This window comes from Pinus tabuliformis, chromosome J (genome assembly GCF_031772625.1).
Source record: "Pinus tabuliformis cultivar Carrire ecotype Pingquan chromosome J, CPIR1, whole genome shotgun sequence".
NCBI classification, from domain to species: Eukaryota; Viridiplantae; Streptophyta; class Pinopsida; order Pinales; family Pinaceae; genus Pinus; species Pinus tabuliformis.
This window is the reverse complement of record NC_142295.1, coordinates 962,226,148-962,242,965: the sequence shown is the minus strand read 5'-3', so window position 1 is coordinate 962,242,965 and position 16,818 is coordinate 962,226,148. Positions and strand designations below refer to the sequence as shown.

The 16,818-nt window shown below is 41.1% G+C and overlaps 1 pseudogene; it reads right to left on the bottom strand.

The window, feature by feature from the left end:
- Positions 1 to 7,737: 7,737 nt before the first annotated feature.
- Positions 7,738 to 16,818, bottom strand: part of LOC149230023 (putative lactoylglutathione lyase pseudogene) — a 71,859-nt pseudogene continuing 62,778 nt past the window's right edge.

The window sequence follows — 16,818 nt, the reverse complement described above, 5'->3', positions numbered from 1 at the left end:
ACTTGCTCCTCTCAAACAAAAACCTAAAGAAGACTCTCTTGCATGTTAAACACAACCTATGTAGAAGACCTTCTGATGCTATAGACATCAATACTCTCTCCTACCAAGGAAGGGATTTTCCACCAATCCAGCTTATCCCTGTTGAACACAAACTTCTCTTTCACTAGGGGCTTGGTGAGAATTTTTGCCACTTGCTCATCTGTGGATATGTATAATGTATTGTAACCTCACAACACCTCTCTGGTCCCTATCTGTGATGAAGTGGTACTTTATCTCTATGTGTTTGAACTTGTTGTTGTATCTCTCCTTGAGGGCTGGGAAACTGTTCCAAGGAAACAACAAACCTGCTTTAGGCCCTTCCTGGCCCTTGAACTAGAGGGGGCTCCCTCAAATATTATGAGGCTTATTTACTGTTCACTGTCACTGAACAATAGCATTTTAAGCACAGTGGCCAGATTTGTATGTTGGGGGTTTGTTGATAGGTGGTCACTAATGGGTTAAACTCATTGCTTTAAGGCAAAGACCTATCTCTCTAAAGGTTTAACCAAAATGCCAACATTCAACCATGATAGAATAATAACAACTTGAAAGATGAGAATGGAAGACTTAAGAAGATATCAAACAACATCTATATTCAATCTGAACATATAAATCACCTGATAGGACTAGAAAGCATAAAGAAGATCCTTCAATATCTCAACAATAGTACACATTTCAACTGTATAGAATTAGGGTGACAATCTATAAGTGCAGAGGGATAATACTGATAATCCGCCTGTATTATAATCTCAGTGTTGAACATAACATCACCGAGGGAAGTGAGGGAAGCTGATTCTTAGCTTTGCCTCTCCTATGTTCCACACAATCTCGGTGTCTAGATGAACAAATTATGGAAAATACAAAGAAATCACACTCACAGAAGATAACATACTGCCATAAACTGAGGTAGGAATCCTCTGATTCAAACTTCTGAAAAAGAAAGTCTTCAAAATATAGTTTACAAGTTTTGGCCCCAAAAGCCAACCCCTATTATATTCTAAATGATAATATTTATAAGAAATTACAAAGCTACAAGCTGTTACAAGCTTTAGGAATAAAAATCTAACAAACTTAAACTAGACAAATTTCTGATTTGGTGCATAAAATCAGGAACTGAAAAGAGCTGATTGCTTTCAAATGTGGAATAAAATCCACAGTTGTTGAGTATTCTGCCAGTCGTGTCCTTTGAATGCTTTAAACCTGTCTGAAGATACTCATTGAATTTCTAGAAATAATCCTCAACCTGCTGATCCTTCTCCTTGAAATCTGAGATATATGTTCCACTGTTGCCATAAAACCTGGAGATGAGCTTCAAAGTCCAAGATATGCTTGGCCATCTGTTTTGACCAGTTGTTATACTATATATCATTGAGCATTGTTTTTGAATTAATAATAATAATCTCCTAATGAGTCATATTACCAGACTTGCTAGACCTCATTAAAATAATTTACCACTGGGATTAAACGAATTACATAGAATAATTGTAAAAATAGTGGAAGCACTATTTACTTCATTGCCTCCCTCTGACCTTTCATATTTTCATGCAAATGGATAACCTTATGGGAAGTGTGGCACCAAGTACACTAAATCTATCTTAAAACTCTCCTCTCTACTTGTGGAATAACCTGAGATTTGGCTGGAACATCTTGGAAATACACAGGGATGACTCCTCATGGATCAAGAGTGCTTTATAACGAATTAACAATGGCATATGTGTGAAAATTCCTATCCTCAAGAAACCCCTATTGCAGCAAAACTGAATTTACTTCTCCTACTTGATTTTAATATACATTATTAAGTTATTTTCTGAATACTGAAGTAAATTACTTCTGCAGCCTACACTACTTTAAATTTGATTACATGAAACAAAAAACTGAGCAAAGAACAAGATACATAGGACACAATTATTTTTGGACAAAATAGTCCCTGGAAAAACCCAATGCGGGAAAACCGGTGCAACAACTTTGAGGGTTTTCTATTATTAGGCAGTAGTTCTGAATACAATGCTGGTTGCCCTCCCGACAATCCAGTGACAGAGAAAAAATATAATGGCGGAAAACTGAGTGAGATTACCTCACTTCACCCGACAGTTTCCCGCTGATCCGACAGCGGAACTGGCTAACCCCGGCTATCTCTGCGCTGGCTCTGCGTTAGCCTTACAGGCTCTACGTCAGCTTCTGCCTCCTGCGTCAACCTTCTCGGCGGTTCCTCGACAGTTTTTGGCTTTCTACGTGAGGGAAACTTCACTTCTGCGCTGGCCCTTTTGGCTCTGCATTAGGCCTGCGTGGGCCCAGATTGGCCTAGCGTCAGTTCTTTTAGCTGCTGCGCTACCTCCACTAGTGGCTCTCCGCCTCTCTGTCCAGTATTCCCGAACTATCCCTGCCCCTCTGCTGCAGAATGATCGCCTAGTTCAAATTTCTCAACTTCCTAGCCCCAAAAATTGAACTCCAAATCAATTCATTCTCTCCGTGTGTATTTCTAAATGAACCCCAAACCTCCTTCTTATACTTTTCTCGTTAAGACTTAACGACTGAGATTAAGTCTCTAATAAATGGCTAAGATTAAAACTTGACTTGATCCGCTTTCTAGAACATTCTCACCCATATTTTGATTAATACCCATTAATACTTTAATTTTACTTAGGAACCCGATTAAAAATATTAATTATTTTAATAAAATACAATCCGGGTGGAATTTCACCAAACGATTTCTAGGTTCTTTAGAACTCATGTGCCTCAGCCTCTCCACCAATTTTCATGGCTAGAGCACATCCAATGCTACCAAAAACTAACACTCCCTCTTAGCGAGGAAAGTGCTCTAGCAACCATGTCCAACTGCATGCTGTTTTGTCTATGAAGCATCTCTTTTCCGCACTGTTGCTGCCACCAAAACTGTGCTGCTATTGCTACTGTATTGTTGCCCATGACACTGCCACTACCACTGCTGCATTTGTACTATAGCTCCCTCTGCATGTGCTGCTAACACTGCCACTGCTAGCTCTGCATTGCGTCATTTTCCAATTGCTGCTGCGCAACAAAGGAAAAACATCCAAAATTATTGAACTAACTGTGTTCAGCATAATACCATGAATGTTTGTTAATTTTAGGTATGTCCTATGCTTAGAGCAATTTATTTCAATTTTCATAGTTAGCTCAATATCTTTTCTAGATTAGTAATCACATCAGCATTAAAGTAAACTGCAGATAGAACATAAACATAAATTGCAAAAGACAAGCCAAGACAAGAGGACACAATATGTGGTGCTAGCCAGGGACAAACCCCAATGTGGGGAAACCCTTGATCAATTCTTCTTATATGTTCTTCAATAGTTCAGCAAAGAGAGAGAGAGAGATAGTACATTTACAACAGAAGTCAACACATTGACTTATCTAGATAAGAGCATAGATCATCTCTAAGAAGATGATACATGAGATCAGTTGAAGACATGCTGCTTCAACTGATTCTCCAAGGTGACTCCTTCACCTATCATTGTGCTACATCTCGTCATCATGCTGCACCTTACTACACCATGTTGCACCCATCATCACAATGCTGGACCTTATGACCATGCTGTACCCATCATATTGCTGCACCTTATGTTGCACTGCTATCCCAGTGTTTAGCATTGCTGTACCTTGTGCCACTGCTGCACCATGCTGTCACCCATGTGCTTGCTGCACCATTGTTGCTTCGTGTACTTGCTGCACCAAGTACCATACTGCTGTCCCAATGTGCTTGTAGCACTATGCTTGCTGCACCTTGTTGTTGTTGATGTCCCATGTACCATACTATTACAACACCATGAACTTGCTGCACTAAATACTAGTTGTCCCGTGTACCATACCACTATGTACATCCACCAATTTGGCTCACACAGACTGCCCAACAATCTGGTCCAAACTGATCCTCAACACCTACAAGAAATGTCATAGACAACATACCTTAGCTCACTGTTTTGAGGTCTGATTTGTTTGCAACAAACTGGTTAGGGCTTCCTAACAATCCTTGTTAGGCCCCTCTAATAAGCACCTAAGGCCTCCTACAACTGTGTTCTTCCCTTCTAAGCTTGCTGCTCCAACACGCTGTCCTTAAGGCTAATTCCTAGCCCCAAGACTCTCCAACTAGCCCTCTGATTACTTCAGAACAAGCCTCAGTATCTTGTTGTAGTAGTCGCTGCCCTAGATCACAAGAAGAGAACCATCAAAATCGTCAAAAGTAGCCCAGATTTCCATTACACAACTCAGCCCTCCTGCTTGGTTGTCTAACCTTCAAAACAGTCATGAGAAGGTTACAGACTCCTTCGCTGAGGTGCCTACTAACCCGCGGCCTGAACATAAGATATTCTCTCCAAAATGCGAGTTCTCCTTCCTATGTCTTCTCCAAATCACGTTGTCCATAATTACCTCGGCCTTCCTAACAACCAGGTTAGGACAACGTATGGGATTGCTGTGTCATCCCTTATTACCTAGGGCACCTAACCCTCCTTGACAGCGTGTGTGAGTCTTCTTTAGATTAGTGTAGATAGATCCTTCCTTGACTGCGACTAGGTGTTATGACCTCTTTAGGACAATGTTTAGATCTCTCCTTCATAGCTGTGTTGAGAGCTAGATCATCCTCCTTAGGACTGCGTTTAGGGCATCTAGTTTAGAACTGTGTTTAGGGCTTCCTCCTTAGGACTGCGTTTAGGGCTTCTACTCTTAGATTTCTCTTCCACTAAAACCCAAGACAAGTGGAGAGAAATCAAGAGAGAAGTGTGTGTGAAATGACTCTCAAATCATCTCCTTTTATACTAAAACGTTGAGCACATGTGGGTGTTATTTAGTTGCTGGCCGACCTTGATGAATTGTCTTATAACACAAATAAATTCATAACTCCATGAATACTTATTGGAATCGAATGATCTTTAGATCAATCCTACACCTCTTGATGAGAGGGATCCACGAAAAATATCAGTTGCCATAAATAAGATGACCCACATGGAGTTTGGCCCTAGTTGCCAATTTTAACAATGTTGGAATCTTCTGCGCTGCTGCTGACTTCTGCACTGTGCCGTCTGCATTGCTGCCAACCTTGCTCTGCGCTGATCAGTGTCTGGTCTCAGGCTACTGCATCTTTCTCTCCAAACAATTCCACTACATCATCTGACACTAAGTCCATCTTGCTACTGTTGAATCTTGGGTTCCCGTAGCAAGGAATTGATCCAAGAGGTGGACTCCACAAGGATCCTGCCCACATGTAGTCCTCCTGACTACAGCTCAATATCGCCCCATTTCCCTTCGGTAGATGCGTGGGCACTCATGGCAAATTCATCTTTGTCAATTTTTGCTGGAGCAGCCTTAGGATCATGTTTCTCATCCTTATCCTTTTGCTTCAAAGGACACTGGGATGCAAAGTGGCCCATCTCACCACATCTGAAACATTTCACCTTCGAAATGTCCTTCTTTTGCTTTTGTTTCTGCTATCCCTTTGATGCTAGAGCTGCGTTCTCCTCCTCCTCCTTGGTCTTTGTGCAACTCCCACTACTGCCATTGAGGTTGACCTTAACGAGATCCCTCCTTAAGTCTTCTTGTTGAAGGGCTGCCCACATCTCCTCCCATGAAGGTAGTCTTTCCCTGCCCAATATACTTTGGACAAAGACTTTCCATTCATCCGAGACTCCATTCAGGGCCGTCCTTACCATTGCAGTAGACGGAGGAGTATACCCCACTGTAGCAAGCTGGTCTCTGGTGTCCTGAAGACGTTGAAGATAGGAGTTAACCCCTTCTCCCTTCTGCATCAATGTACACTGCAACTTTTGTTCTAAGTACATCTTCCGCTGCTCGGAAGAACCTTCATACAGTGAAGACAAAGCTTCCCACATCTCTCGGGCTGTATCTTTGCCCTGCAAGTGTGAGACCACATGATCTCGAACTCCATCGAGTATGAACCTCTTCGCCTTCCCCTGCTCGGCCTTGTACTTCTTCTTCTGATCATTGTCTGCGGGAACAACCACAACACTCTTGACGTAAGCTTCGATATCATACTCCTCCAGAACAACTAAGATTCTGGTCTTCCATATGACATAATTGGAAGCTCCTTCCAACCTGTCCTGATCTCTGAGCCCATGTGATGCCATCTCACCCAAACTGTCGAACTAACTCCTCTAGTCACTGCTCAACACTGATCTATTGTCCGGCAAGTGAAGAAATTGAACTTTTGGTGAGAAAAGTCCTCTAGGGAGAAAATTCCCCTTCTATTAGTCTTCGCTCTTTTCCGACGGATTTCTGCCCTGATAGAAACTGTGCCCTTCAAGCACTGCATTGAGGCTCTGCATCACTCCCTCTGCCTCTGCAAGCTCATGAACCGGAAATCGTACCTCTCTGTCGACTCTCTCAGAGAGAAATTTCCTCGGAATCTCTGCTTTCCCGTTAAGCACTGTGCAATCCCTTCAAGGGGATTCGAATTGCTACCAAATGCAGCTTTTGACCTCTTTGCGCAGCGTTGGATCTGCTCTTCCTGTTTCAAAATCAATGCTTTGAAACCATGTGAAAATTCCTATCCTCAAGGAACCCCTACTGCAACAAAATTGAATTTACTTCTCCTACTTGATTTTAATATACATTATTAAGTTATTTTCTTAATATTGAAGTAAATTACTTCTGCAACCTACAGTACTTTAAATTTGATTACATGAAACAAAAAACTGAGCAAAGAACAAGATACATAGGACACAGTTATTTTTGGACAAAATAGTCCCCGGAATAACCCAATGTGGGAAAACCGGTGTAGCAGCTCTGAGGGTTTTCTATTATTAAGCAGTAGTTACGAATACAATGCTAGTTGCCCTCTCGACAATCTAGTGATAGAGAAAATAGATATTGGCGGAAAACTAAGTGAGATTACCTCACTTCACTCGGCAGTTTCCGGCTGATCCGATAGCAGACTGGCTAACCTCGGCTATCTTTGCGCTGGCCCTGCGTCAACCTTACAGGCTTTGCATCAGCTTCTGTGCTGTCTCTTCTGCCTCCTGCGTCAACCTTCTCGGCTGTTCCGACAGTTCCCCGACAGTTTCTGGCTTTTTGCGTGAGGGAAACTTCTCTTCTGCGCTGGCCCTTCTGGCTCTGCGTCAGGCCTGCGTGTGCCCAGATTGGCCCAACATCAGTCCTTCTAGCTGCTGCACTGCCTCCACTAGTGGCTCTTCGCCTCTCTGTCCAGTATTCCCGAACTATCCCTACCCCTCTACTGCAGAATGATCACCTAGTTCGATTTTCTCAGCTTCTTAGCCCCGTAAATCGAACTCTAGATCAATTCGTTGTTTCTATGTGTATTTCTAAATGAACCCCAAGCCACCTTCTTATACTTTTTTCGTTGAGACTTCAACGGCTGAGATTAAGTCTCTAATCAACGGATAAGATTAAAACTTGACTGGATCCGCTTTCTAGAACATTCTCACCCATATTTTGATTAATAACCATTAATACTTTAATTTTCATAAGTTTAGACTTAGGAACCCCATTAAAAATATTAATTATTTAAATAAAATACAATCTGGGTGGAATTTCACCAAAAGATTTCTGGGCTCTTTAGAACTCATGTGCCTTAGCCTCTCCACCAATTTTCATGGCTAGAGCACATCCGATGCTACAAAAAACTAACAATATGAATGAAGAACTTTTCTAGTTTATTATATTTTATTTATTTATTTTTAACTAGGTTGTTCAAATAACAATGGTGTAACCGGGCAACTCAAATTCTTTATTGCATGGTCTTAAATTACTAAATGGAAGGAGCTTGAGTTCCCAAGCAATGTCCTGTGTAACTACCTGAACAACCTCTGCACTCTTGTATACATTATGTGTGTTGATGACAACCTGTGCATATGCATTGCCTCTGGTGTATTCCTGATTTTCCTAGGAGTTTCATCCCACATGCTTTCATAAAAGTTGATGGATCGATCAAAATCATTAACACGAAGCATGATTTGACAAAGTGGCTCTGTTGTTGGACCTATTTGAACAAGCTCAAACTGTAACCATCTAGATTCTTCACAAAAGCTATCACCGTGCTCTCCCCTTTAACTGTTTAACATGACTTGGTTCTCTTTTGATATTACCTCTTTTCGTTTGAATGTCTTCAACCAGCTTGGAAATATTTCCAATTGCAATTGCAAAGTGTCGAAACCCTGTTTCAATATTGTAACTTTTGACTTCATAATTATATGCCAACTTTTAAACAAAATGAGAGTCCTCTGGTCCATATCCAAGGAAAGCATTTGAGTATTTCTCCTTGGGAAAGTCTTAACAGCTTCATTCCTAAGCATGAAACATCCAGTATAGAATTTTAATGTTTCTCTCTAAATTTACTAACTCCATATCTGAAGGCTTTATTGTTGTCACTGCCACATTTGGATTTATAAAAACAGTCTCTGCATTATAAACTCTAGGGCCATGATCTGTTGAAGGAGTAAGAATTGAGAGCCACAAACATTTGGAGGATATTTGTTGATGGAGGAATGCGGACAGGAAGGACACTCACTGCTAATTACATACACCATGACTGGAACTGTATTAAATACCAAACCTGCTCCATATGAATTGTAAAATGCAAGGACACTCGCTGCTAATTACATACACCAAGACTGGAACTGTATTAAATATCAGACCTGCTCCATATGAGTTGTAAAATGCAAAAGCTAGGTCCACAACATAGGAAATCAGTACCGAGTACCATTTGAGGGGAGGGAAAGTGGAAGGTATTAATCCAACAGAAATTGCTGCAAAACCAACATTACTAGCAGCTGCTACCTAAAATGGAATTCTGTGTTTCATAAATATCTCCTTTTGCCTTTGTTCCTTCACTGTTTTTGCATTATCATTAACTTGAACATTATTAATGAGAGGAATGGCATTTCATTTAGCATACTAGGTATAAATTTCCTTCCTAGTGATACTTATTATCTTGACAAGGTTGTACAACCCATCACACAGAATATGAGAAATAGCTACAAACACCTTATGCCCATACAGGCCTTTGAAGTCATTGCTACGAAGGTCTGCTAGATACCAATCACCTGCACATTTGCTGATAAGATGCTACAAGCAGCCCCAGAACATTATTGCCCCAAGCAAAACTGAACAGTTGACATTGTGAGGGCAGATAAGGCCACATCCATTGTCGGTTGGACTAAAGTCAGAATAGAATGTGTTCTTGTATGCTTCTAGCCTTTCTTGCAATCTCAACACCTTTCAGATTATGAAAACTATTAATCAACAAATGTTAAAGAAGGATTTTTAATGTCTTTGAACCTATTGCCTAGATAGTCAGCTTCAATTAAATTATATGTTTTTTGGTCCATGGCAATCATGTATGTCCCAAAACTACTTGCACACCAACCATCAAGAGCAAATTAACATTGCCTTTTATAGCTTCCTGCTCATTCACCCAGGATCTGCAATAAAAATCTAACCTAACGGCTTCTTCAATCTCAGGCCCTTATTATTATGGATTTGAGTATTGGAAACACTGAGAGGGGGGTGAATCAATATTCTTAGCAATTAGTAACTTATTAGTCTTTTCATAGCGTTAGTTAATCTTCAATAGTATTTAAAAACCATAAATAAATAGTAGATAGTGAACACAAATATTTCTAGGTGGAAAACCCCCTCCAGGTCAAAAACCACCGGACGCTTTTCTAATAAGTTATTTTAATCTTCATCTCCAACTGAAAAGAAAGCCCCAACTTCCTAGAACTCTAGAAAAACATTCTTCTCCAGCTCCCACTGGAAGTATGCCCTAATGCCATGGTTTTTTAGCAGTTGAAAGGATGCTCCAACACCCTAGCAAGCTACAACTTGCTCTAGCACCACCCTACCACCCTGAAATGACAAAAAATTAATACAATATTGTGGACTCTCATACCAGGGACAATGGTCCACTTATAATGATATATAATGACTTCACTTCAACTGGCCAAAACCCTAAGACCTAAACCCTTGTCCCAACAACAAACACCTAGACTAAATGACTCCCACAACTCTTTGTACAAAAAAATGTCTTTACAACTTTTACAAGACTTTGAATTTACAACTGTACAATGTAAAATGTCTCTGAATTGTGGATGATGAAACCTTGAGTGCCTTACTGTTGTAGTAGATGACAAATCATGAAATTGCTCTGCCTGCTCTGCCCTTGTATTGAAAAGATGCTTGATATAGATTACTGCTATAGTGACACTGCAAAAGCCACCCCTGGAGTTATTTGTGAAGAAATGTTTTCAACTCCACATGCAATCCTTTCATACTATACTTGATTCCACTGTTGCCAATAATGAAGCTCTTGTAGATACCTTGTCCTAGGATGGGTACCTAAGGGACAGCTACTAGACCAAATGACAACGATGGGACAAATTCCCATTGTCACCACAACCTAAGTCCCTTTCTCGGATTTTCACCGACAGGAGGAGTCCTAATATGCCTCACTTGTGACAAATGTCTCTATGATAGGCTTGAAGTGAGGCAAGGTGTCTCATTCAATGGAAAGGTTCAATAAATTGCAATCTTTGGGAGAAGCTAGTAAGGCTTTCCACGAAAAGCCCCTTTAAATAAATGGTTACACGAGACCTGGGGTTGAGATATGTAATAAGATAAAGGTACATCCAAGGTGAAGGTAGACAAGAGAAAAGGCAATGAAAGATATACTTTAACAAGTACTAAAGGCCAAGCCTTCAAGGAATCTCGTTGAAGGATTAGCTTCTAGGGTTCCCTCTTGGTATACTAGCTAGGGCATCAATTATATTGAAATTCCATAGTCGAAATTCACTCAAAAGTTGTGGATGCCTAGGAGAGACACTAAGGAAGAATCTTGTTCGGATGAAATTCAAAATTTTCTCCTCCCTAAAATTTCCCACCAAGCCCTAGATGGTCTCTTTAACCTTAAAGGGACAAAGGAAAGAGGAGAAAAGAAGGAAAATTTATGGATTAAATCCAAATTTGACCACCAAGGGACTTGACCAGTGCCTAGACCATTGGGAGTATGGAGTTATGGGTGCTTATAAAAGGCTAAATTGATCTTCAAAATCTTTGAACCTAGAATCATAGAGCACGGCCCAATGCCCTTCTTGAAAAGTCTTTTCCTTGATACGCTTGTCATGCCAAACTTTCCTTTGCAGTTGTATGACTTCAGTGGGTAGGAGAGCTTGCATTCTAAACTCATTTAAGCCGTTCAGTTGGAGCAACCTTTCTTGCTGTGTTGTGGTGACATCTAAGTTCAACTGAGCGGCCATTCTCAAAGTGTTATATTCAAACTCAATAGAAAGCAAAGCCTTCTTCCCATAAACCAAATCATATGGAGTGAATCTAGTGGTGGTTTTCCAAGTGGTGTTGTAGGCCCAAGTGGCCTCTACTAGTCTCTTTGCCCAATCTTTCTTGCTGCTGCTAACAACCTTAGTGAGGATGCTCTCCAATGCTCTGTTTGTGACCTCTACTTTCCCATTTGCTTGAGGGTGATAGGCAGTGGATGTCTTGTGCTTGATATGGTGCTGCCTTATGAGGTCTTCAATCAAATTGGATGTGAACTGTGCTCCTTGATTAGTGGCTACCTCCCTTGGATACCCAAACTTGTAGAAGATGTTTTTTCTTAAACATTCTGTCACTTTCTGCTCAGTTGCTGCTTTGACTGCTTTTGTCTCAGCCCACTTTGTCAAGTAATCAATGCACACAATGATGTACTTTTTCTGTCCTGATGGTGGATCAATTGGCCCATTGAAATCTATGCCCCACTTGTCAAATGGCTTTAAGGCCACTTGAGGTTGTAGGGGCATTTCATCCCTCGGTGTGGGTTTGCCCATCCTTTGGCACTGATCACATCTAGTGGTGTATCTCCTTGCATCTTGATGTAGAGTGGGTCAATGGTAACCAACCTGTAAAACTTTAAAGGTTGTCCTTTTTGTAGCAAAATGACCTCCACAAGGCCCACCATGACATGCTGAGAGGATGTCAAAGACCTCCTCTTCTCTTACACATCTTCTCAAGATCTGATCTGGTCCCAATTTGAAGAGATTGCCCCCAATCCAAGTGAAAAGAGAGATTTTCCTTACAATCTTGCTTTTCTTGCTGTATGATAGATTAGGAGGGAACCTCCCAGCAACCAAGTAGTTTTCTATGTCAAAAAACCAAGGAGACAACACAAAGATGGCAAAGAGGTGCTCATCTAGCAGTTGATCATCCACCATCTCTTCTTTACCTACAGGCAAGGTTAACCTGAACAAAAAATCTGCAACCAGATTTTCTTTCTCCGGTTTGTCAATAATAGTCAAATCAAACTGTTGTAACAATAACAACCATCTAATTATCCTAGAATTAACATCAGGCTTGTTCATCAAATATTTAATGGTTGCATGATCAGTATGAACAAAAGTTTGGTACCCAGTGATATAGTGCCTAAATTTGTTTAAAGAATGTACTACAACTAAGAGTTCTTTTTCAATGATAGTGTAATTCAACTCAGCTTTAGACAAATTCTTACTAATGAAATAGATAACATAAGGAAACTTATCCTCTACTTGTCCCAAGGCTCCCCCCACAACTTTATCTGATGCATCAGTATGGATATGGAAAGGCAATGCCCAGTTGGGACCCCTTAGGATGGGTGCAGTGGTCAACTTTTCTTTCAACACTTCAAGGGCCTCTTGACAATTGCTGGTCCAACAGAAATCTAAATCTTTGGCCAATAAACCAAACAAAGGTGAAGCCACTTTACTAAAGTCTTTGATGAATCTCCTATAATACCCAGCTAGTCCCAAGAAGCTCTTGACATCTCTTTGCTTCTGAGGGGTAAGGACCCTTTTGATGATGGCAATTTTGTTTGGGTTTACCTGTATCCCTTCCTTGGATATGGAATGACCAAGGACAGTCCCCTCATTCATCAAAAACTCACATTTCTCAGGGCTTAGAGAGAGATTCATTTCAATGCATTTCTTCAAAACCTTGCACAGATTGGAGAGAGCTTCATGGAAGTCACATCCATAAGGAGTGAAATCATCCATGTATATTTCAACAGTCATAAACCAATTCGACAAAAATACTCAAAACTGCCCTCTGGAAAGTAGCTGGGGCATTGCACAAACCAAATGGAAGAACTCTATAAGCAAAGGTACCCTAAGGGCATGTGAAGGTGGTCTTATCTTGGTCTTCATCGCTGATATGGATTTGATTGTATCCACTAAATCCATCCAGGAAGGAGAAGAATTTCTTCCCTGCAAGGCCATCTAGGACTTGGTCAATGAAGGGCAAGGGAAAATGGTCCTTCTTTGTAGCCTTGTTGAGTTCCCAGTAATCCACACAGATTCTCCACTTCCCATTCTTCTTAGGAACTAACACAAGAGGTGACACCCACTCACTATCTGAAATGGGGTATATGAACCCTGCATCCAGTAGTTTTTGCAGTTCTTCTTTCACAATGTCTTTAAGAGCTGGGTTCATCCTTCTCTAGGGTTGGTGCACAGGCTTGCATCCCTCCTTGATGTAAATATCGTGGGTACAAATTGAGGGATGCACACCTTTCATTTCTTTATAATCCCAAGCAAAAGCATCCAGGTGTTGCCTTAGCACTTTGCACAATTGTTCTTCCTGTTTGGACGAGAGAGAAGGGTTGATCTTTAAGGTTCTGGATGGGCCAAACTCTACAATCTTGACATGGTCTAGACTTGAGTCAATAGGGCATAAGTCATCCCAAGGATTACTCCCAGATTCTTTCATCAACTCATCAATTGGTATGGGAGTGGGAGGTTGATTATGAAGGATATGGTCAATGAGGTCATCTTCATCAGGTTGCTCCCCTCCTGTAATGGTATCCAGAGTGCAGATTGGGTGGGGGGTGGTGTGATATAGTTCATCTTCTTTGTCCTCTTATAACCACAAGGGTAAGTCAACCTGAATAAAAGGTTTGAGCAGGAGGATACAATACCAACTGTTTAGACAAATGTCCATTCTTAATGGTCATGTTTCCAACCCTACAATTAATGTAAGCATCAACAATGGCTAACCATGGCCTTCCCAAGATGAGAGGATAGCCATTAAACTTGGTTTTGGGCTGGAGAACCAAGAAATCAGTAGGATACTCCCAAGAGTCAATGGAGACCATAAAATCTTCAACAACTCCCTTAGGAGCTACTGTGGATCTGTCTGCAAGCTGCAACACTGTGGTGGTCTTTCTCAAAACCCCTTGGAGGTTTAGCTTTAGCATGGTTTTTGTAGTCATCTCATTGATTGCAGCCCTAAGGTTAATCAGGGTATTAGGGACTATAAGACCATCATTGTTCACATCTACTACTGGGCTTCCAGGGTCTAGATATTTCGGGAAGATCACCCTCCCAAGCATCAAACCAAATAATTTCCCAACAACATTTATGGTGGGGGTGTCTCTTTTTCTTCTCCCAGGCTTTTTGAAACATTTCTCCTTGATGAGCTTATTATAGATGGGAACATCTTTAATAGCATGGAGAAGAGGTATCTTAATCAATTCTCCTAGAAGTTCAACCTCTTTTAGGGTGTGCTAGCTAGGGTGGATCAACCTCTCAGGAAAAGGAGGTGGATTGACTTGAGGAACACTTTCTTCCTTCGCTTCTTCAAGCTCTTCAGGTGGAGAAGATGGGTGGTTATCTGGAAGTACTCTCTCAGACCGAAGGTTAATCTCCTGGATTTCCATAACATAAGTAGGATAGGATGTCTCTCCACGGTAGACCTATTGTGCTTGCTTGTTGTTTGGGTTTAGATAAGGTTGAGCAGGTATTTGAGGTTGCTTAGGTGGAGTAGGATGAGTAAGCTGTGGTTGAGGTAGTAAAGCAGGAGGCTGGTTAACTTGAGGCCTCCACCCTCGTGATGGGTTGCCCCATTGAGAATATTGGGGTGGATATGGCTAGAAAGGATGGTTGATAGGTTGAGGAGGATATGGAGGAGCATAAAGCCAAGAAGGAGGTGTGGACCAGGATGGATGAGTGGAAGAGTACCAAGGTTGCAAGGGTGCATTCTGATTTGGATTATAATAAGAGTAGTGTGCACCTTGCATGCCTTGTTGATATGGCCGAGGTCCTTGAGGTCTTCTTTGATTGATGAAACAAAGTTGCTCTGATCCCCCTTTTGCCCCTTGATATACAACATTTAGCCCTGACAAAGAAGGGCATTTGTCTGTTGCATGATTTTCTTCACAGACTAGGCAAACTTCTATGACATTCAATGGGAATTCATTCTTAGGATGTCTTTTGGTGCATCTAGGGCATAAAATAGCTAGTGCCCTTTTTGCTTCCTCCTGCTTTCTTTTGATTTGCATGGTATCCATTTGCAGTGCAAAGGTATGCAACATTTCACTCTTGAAATCCTCCAACATGTTACCTATCTCATTCTTAATGGATGTTGTGGAGGGAGAGGAACTGACCAAGCCTTGACTAGCCCTACCCTTCTTCCTAGTAGCCCTAGAGTGATTCTTGAACACAATTTTGATGTCATCATAGGATAACTAATAGATATCTCCTCTAGACAACATGTTGAGGGTTTCCAACATATCCTCCTTGATCCCTCGAAGAAGAACTAGCTTGAGTGACTCAGGATTAAGGGTATAGTTGGCCCTCCTATAACTGAGTTGAAATCTCTCCTCATAGTCTTCTAGGGATTCATCAGGTCCAAGAGTCATCCTAAAGATTTCTTCCTTGGTTTCTTTGGACCTACAATAGTCCTTGTACTTGCTATTGAAGGCCTGTTGCATTTGGGCCCAGGTAGTGATGCTACCCCCAGGCAGACCCATAAATCAGCGCAAGGTTACATCTTTAAGGGTAGAGGGGAATAACTTCAGCTTCTGCTCATCAAAGGCATAGTCATAGGTCCAACAGACAACAACAAATTCAAACATGAAAGTGTCAGGAACCTTAGAGGTTAAGCCATGGAAATGTGGAAGGGCAGGAGGACTTATGTTCTTCATTCTAGCCTCTCCATTGGTCTCTTTGATAGGGAAAACCTCATTGTCCCTGTTTTCAGCCATAGTTTGGGTAGGTGAAGTGGGTTCTTCTTCTTCCCCAATAGGTTCTTCAAAAATTTCAGGTTGCTCACCTAGAGGGTCTTCTAACTCCCCTATAGTTAGAGAGGGAAGCTCATAGTCACCAAACAAGAGTGAAGGTTGATTGTTTGAGGGTGTGGAGGTTTTTGGTAAGAATTTTCCTTGATTATCCCTACTCCTACGAGGCATGAAAGAAATGTTTTTTTATTTTTTATTTTTTACTTTTTCAAAAACAATATGAAAAACAAAAAACAATGCTCAAGCAGAAACAACATCTACTTAGACACCTCCCCAGCAACGACACCAAAAAGTGGTGAGCCCTGGTATTGCAGCGAGAATGTTGCAACTCCCAAGGGCTCCTCAACTCAAATTATCAACCCGAGGTTCGTACAAACTTCGAGGTGACGATGCTATATGCACAACAGATAAGATTCCACTCATGCCACCCTCAGTTATGACATTAGATCAAAAGTTGTTAATTTTAGATAACAATGGTATGTTCTATGCTTTAGCACAATTTACTTCAATGTTCCTTGTCAGCCCAATGAAAATTTCCAATTATATCCTGTAGCAATCACATTAACTTAAACACATTGACAACAAATGCAGATAGAACATAAAAACATGTGCAGAAAACAAGCCAAGACAAGGGACATAAGATGTGGCGGATGCCAGGGAAAAACCCTAATGTGGGGAAACCCTCTGATCAAATATTCTTATTATTCTTCAATAGTTCAGCAGAGAGAGAGTACAAA